The sequence below is a fragment of the Mytilus edulis genome, chromosome 12 (genome assembly GCF_963676685.1).
Source record: "Mytilus edulis chromosome 12, xbMytEdul2.2, whole genome shotgun sequence".
Lineage (NCBI taxonomy): Eukaryota > Metazoa > Mollusca > Bivalvia > Mytilida > Mytilidae > Mytilus > Mytilus edulis.
In genome coordinates, this window is record NC_092355.1 from 58,025,308 (window position 1) to 58,031,579 (window position 6,272).

Sequence of the window (6,272 nt, forward strand, 5' to 3'; positions counted from 1 at the left end):
ATTAAAACTATCAGATAAAGCAAAACTGTAAAACTATTAAACCATCAGATAAAGCAATACCGTAAAACTATTAAAACCATCAGATAGAGCAAAACTGTAAAACTATTAAAACTATCAGATAAAGCAATACTGTAAAAATATTAAAACCATCAGATAAAGCAAAACTGCAAATTTATTAAAACTATCAGATAAAGCAAAACTGTAAAACTATTAAAACTATCAGATAAAGCAAAACTGTAAAACTTAAAACTATCAGATAAAGTAAAACTGTAAAACTATTAAAACCATCAGATAGAGCAAAACTGTAAAACTATTAAAACTATCAGATAAAGCAAAACTGTAAAACTATTAAAACCATCAGATAAAGCAATACTGTAAAACTATTAAAACTATCAGATAGAGCAAAACTGTAAAACTATTAAAACTATCAGATAGAGCAAAACTGTAAAACTATTAAAACTATCAGATAGAGCAATACTATATAACTATTAAAACTATCAGATAAAGCAATACTGTAAAACTATTAAAACTATCAGATAGAGCAATACTGTAAAACTATTAAAACTATTATATAAAGCAATACTGTAAAACTTAAAACTATCAGATAAAGCAAAACTGTAAAACTATTAAAACTATCAGATAGAGCAAAACTATAAAACTATTAAAAACTATCAGATAAAGCAAAACTGTAAAACTATTAAAACTATCAGATAGAGCAATACTGTAAAACTATTAAAACCATCAGATAGAGCAAAACTGTAAAACTATTAAAACTATCAGATGGAGCAATACTATAAAACTATTAAAACTATCAGATAGAGCAAAACTATAAAACTATTAAAACTATCAGATAAAGCAAAACTGTAAAACTATTAAAAATATCAGATAAAGTAAAACTGTAAAACTATTAAAACCATCAGATAGAGCAAAACTGTAAAACTATTAAATCTATCAGATAAAGCAAAACTGTAAAACTATTAAAACCATCAGATAAAGCAATACTGTAAAACTATTAAAACTATCAGATAAAGCAAAACTGTAAAACTATTAAAACTATCAGATAGAGCAATACTGTAAAACTATTAAAACTATCAGATAAAGCAAAACTGTAAAACTATTAAAACTATCAGATAGAGCAATACTGTAAAACTATTAAAACTATCAGATAGAGCAAAACTGTAAAACTATTAAAACTATCAGATAATGCAATACTGTAAAACTATTAAAACTATCAGATAAAGCAACACTGTAAAACTATTAAAACTATCAGATAGAGCAAAACTATAAAACTTTTAAAACTATCAGATAAAGCAAAACTGTAAAACTATTAAAACTATCAGATAGAGCAATACTGTAAAACTATTAAAACCATCAGATAGAGCAAAACTGTAAAACTATTAAAACTTTCAGATAGAGCAAAACTATAAAACTATTAAAACTATCAGATAAAGCAAAACTGTAAAACTATTAAAACTATCAGATAGAGCAATACTGTAAAACTATTAAAACCATCAGATAGAGCAAAACTATAAAACTATTATCAGCAGGTGAAGATCAATTCGTTAGGTAACATGAAACTTTGGTCACCCTTATAAGAGAGATTGCTTTTAAATGATGATTTTACTTTGGCTTGAAACTGAAAAAGGTAAACATTATCAGCAAGACTAGGTGTACAAATAAGTCAACGTAGCTTGAATAGTCATTCAGCTCATAGGTTTGGACTTTTACCATGAATGATATTTTTTTCCAGTAGTTTTGAGATTTTGTTTGCAGATGACTATAAAAAAGAAAGTACCAAGACCTATTTATGTGTCAACAAGGTTGAAATAGTCCGGCATCTCCTCATGGAATTCAATGATTGCACATTATTGATGATCATTTACAATTTGTAGGGAAACTATTGAGAAAAGTGTAAAAAACAAAAATAAGCAGGAAAAATCTACAAAAAGTTAATGAAACACATATATAATAATTGACTTCATAATTTTAACATTCAGTTTAGTTTTTTTAAATAGTAACTTACCTTAATACAGATATACGCCAAAGATCAACACCGTTTTTCTAAGACAGAATATCTGTCTGTTAATCTTTTGTGTTGTTGAGTTGCTGTCTCATTCAGGTATAATAAACTGTCTAACCGGTCTATAATGACCTGTTACAAAGCAACATGTTTGTCTGTTTCAAACATTCCCGTCATTTTTCAGTGGCAGTCTAAATTACCCGCCCTTTATCTTGTTCGATCTACGTGTATCTTGCAGCATCTACCTAAAGTATTAGTATTTCTTGTCCTTCATCCTGAATGAACTATTTGCCACTGGACATTAAGCAAACACAAAACAATCAAACGATCAGTGACGTAAACCCTAGATCTCTTTTTAGTTAAATGTTTAATACATTGTGTTGTATTTCTTACAATATAACAACGTACTTATTTCATGGAACGTTTTGATGATATCAGCTTACTAAATAAAGGTCAACTTCATCAATCCTTAATACCTCGTATTATCAGTATGTCAACTAGAAACTTATATGTTATGTGGGACACTATGGTGGGAACCTGAAAGTACACATATGATGATGTAACACTATAAAATGTTATTACTATTGAAAGTCCTCTTTTTGACACATAATCAAATGATATATAATTAATTCAAGACTCGAGGCAATGAAATACTCTGCCAAAAGTTTTACGTCCGTTTTTTTTTTATATTTTTAGATTGATTTGGTTTATGTCTAGTGTCTTGCGTTTTAGTCCTTATTTTGAACTCTATAGATTGGTATAATTTCTGTGTAGTTGTGTCTAATGTTTTAGTCCGTATTTTGATCTCATGATTGGTCTAATTTCTATATAGTTGTGTCAAATGTTTCAACTCCATATTTTGATATCAAAATTGGTCTAATTTCGGTGTAGTTGTGTTTGATGATTTTATTTCATATTTTGATCTCTATAGATTGGTCTAATTTCTGTGTAGTAGTGTTTAATTATTTAGTCCGTATTTTTATCTCAAGATTGGTCTAATTTCTGTGAAGTTGTGTTTAATGTTTTAGGTCCTTATTTTGATCTCTAGATTGTTTTGATTTATGTGAAGTTGTGGCTACTGTTTTCAATCCGTATTTTGATCTCTAGATTGGTTTAATTTCTATACAGTTGTGTCTAATGTTTTAAGTCAGTATTTTAATCTCTGGATTGGTTTAATTTATGTGAAGTTGTGTCTATGTTTTAAGTCAGTATTTTGATCTCTAGATTGGTTTAATTTCTATAAAGTTGTGTCTAATGTTTTAAGTCAGTATTTTAATCTCTGGATTGGTTTAATTTATGTGAAGTTGTGTCTAATGTTTTAAGTCCGTATTTTGATCTCTAGATTGGTTTAATTTCTATAAAGTTGTGTCTAATGTTTTAAGTCAGTATTTTAATCTCTGGATTGGTTTAATTTATGTGAAGTTGTGTCTATGTTTTAAGTCCGTATTTTGATCTCTAGATTGGTATATTTTCTATAAAGTTGTGTCTATGTTTTAAGTCAGTATTTTGATCTCTAGATTGGTATATTTTCTATAAAGTTGTGTCTAATGTTTTAAGTCAGTATTTTAATCTCTGGATTGGTTTAATTTATGTGAAGTTGTGTCTATGTTTTAAGTCCGTATTTTGATCTCTAGATTGGTATATTTTCTATAAAGTTGTGTCTATGTTTTAAGTCAGTATTTTGATCTCTAGATTGGTTTAATTTCTATAAAGTTGTGTCTAATGTTTTAAGTCAGTATTTTAATCTCAAGATTGATTTAATCTATGTGAAGTTGTATTTAATGTTTTAAGTCCGTATTTGATCTCAAGATTGGTTTATTTTCTATAAAGTTGTGTCTAATGTTTTAAGTCAGTATTTTAATCTCTAGATTGGTTTATTTTCTATAAAGTTGTGTCTATGTTTTAAGTCCGTATTTTGATCTCAAGATTGATTTATTTTCTATAAAGTTGTGTCTATGTTTTAAGTTCGTATTTTGATCTCAAGATTGATTTATTTTCTATAAAGTTGTGTCTAATGTTTTAAGTCAGTATTTTAATCTCTAGATTGGTTTAATTTATGTGAAGTTGTGTCTATGTTTTAAGTCCGTATTTTGATCTCTAGATTGGGTTAATTTATGTGAAGTTGTGTCTATGTTTTAAGTCAGTATTTTAATCTCTAGATTGGTTTATTTTCTATAAAGTTGTGTCTATGTTTTAAGTCCGTATTTTGATCTCTAGATTGGTTTAATTTCTATAAAGTTGTGTCTAATATTTTAAGTCAGTATTTTGATCTATAGATTGATTTAATTTATGTGAAGTTGTGTCTAAAGTTTTAAGTCCGTATTTTGATCTCTAGATTATCATGTGTTAGCTAGTTGTAGAATTGAGCATTGAAACGGGGAATATGTCAAAAATACAACAACCAGACCAAAGAGCAAAAAAAAAGCCCAAGGTCAACCGTGAATGGTTCTTTAACACAGAGAGAAAATCATCTTGCACCAAGAGGCGGGCTTCAGCTGACCCCTAAATAATAATGTATACTAGTTCAGCAAAATGGACGCTACACTAAACTCCGAAACATACAAATAAACCAAAAAAAAAAACCAAACACAAGACTAACAATGTCTACATGTTCCTGACTTGGGACAGGCGCACAAATTCGTCGGTTTTAAACATGTTTTGTGAGATCTTAACCCTTCTCTATACTTCTATCAAATGTGGAATAAACAAATGCATAGCAATACGCACAGTAAAACTCAGTTTTAAAGAAGTCCGAGTCCGATGTTAAAAAAGGTAACTGAAGAAACACGATGTGTTCCTAACGCAGATAAAAGTGTGATGGACGAGATCAACAACACATGTGTTCCTAAACAACCCATTTGCCTTTTATTCTCTATTCTTTATTATCTTTGTCTTTTTTTTTAAATTTTATTTGCCATGTATTCTGTTCTTTTTGCCTATTATTCTATATTCTATAAACCCAAGGTCAAACTAGATTTCGGTGAGGATGTCTTCTTGAATATTGGAAAATTCTTTGAAAAAAAAAATAATCAGCGGTTTACAACTTGAAAATGGAACTGATCCTTTGTAACATAAGCTTAAAGTTAATAAACATCAGTAATTAATCATGGCAAACTATATGAACATTATAATAGAAGTGAAAAACATATTTGATATTCGGCAGATGTTCGTAAGTTTCAGGAGCAGGGATGAAGATCGTACGTTGACCTCTAGATGTCTGAGTTTGTTTGGTTGCGTGGTTGCTGTCTTACTAACTTTCGCCAAACTTTTACTTGTATGTATAATATGTAATGGTCAGCATCATAAATTTAATTCTCAAATCCTTGATTCTTGCATTTTGCGAGATTAACTTTCAATCAGTCATTGACTGTTGTTTAAAAGGCTAAAATGCTAAAAAGTGTTTATTTCTGGATTTGAAGTACACACATGTATATATATATATATATATATATATTATATATATATATATATGTGTGTAGAGCCCAGGTGGTCGTGTGGTCTAGCGGGACGGCTGCAGTGCAGGCGATTTTGTGTCACGATATCACAGTAGCATGGGTTCGAATCCCAGCAGTGGTATAAACAATTGTCTTCTCAGTGGCAATAACCAGCGTGTACTGGGTAGAGAAACAATGGCTTTATTTTGTTACTATAACCAGCAGTGGTATAAACAATTGTCTTCTCAGTGGCACTAACCAGCGTGTATTGGGTAGAGTAACAATGGCTTCATTTTGTTACTATAACCAGCAGTGGTATAAACAATTGTCTTCTCAGTGGCAATAACCAGCGTGTACTGGGTAGAGAAACAATGGCTTTATTTTGTTACTATAACCAGCAGTGGTATAAACAATTGTCTTCTCAGTGGCAATAACCAGCGTGTACTGGGTAGAGAAACAATGGCTTTATTTTGTTACTATAACCAGCAGTGGTATAAACAATTGTCTTCTCAGTGGCACTAACCAGCGTGTACTGGGTAGAGAAACAATGGCTTCATTTTGTTACTATAACCAGCAGTGGTATAAACAATTGTCTTCTCAGTGGCACTAACCAGCGTGTACTGGGTAGAGTAACAATGGCTTCATTTTGTTACTATAACCAGTAGTGGTATAAACAATTGTCTTCTCAGTGGCAATAATCAGCGTGTACTGGGTAGAGAAACAATGGCTTTATTTTGTTACTATAACCAGCAGTGGTATAAACAATTGTCTTCTCAGTGGCACTAACCAGCGTGTATTGGGTAGAGTAACAATGGCTT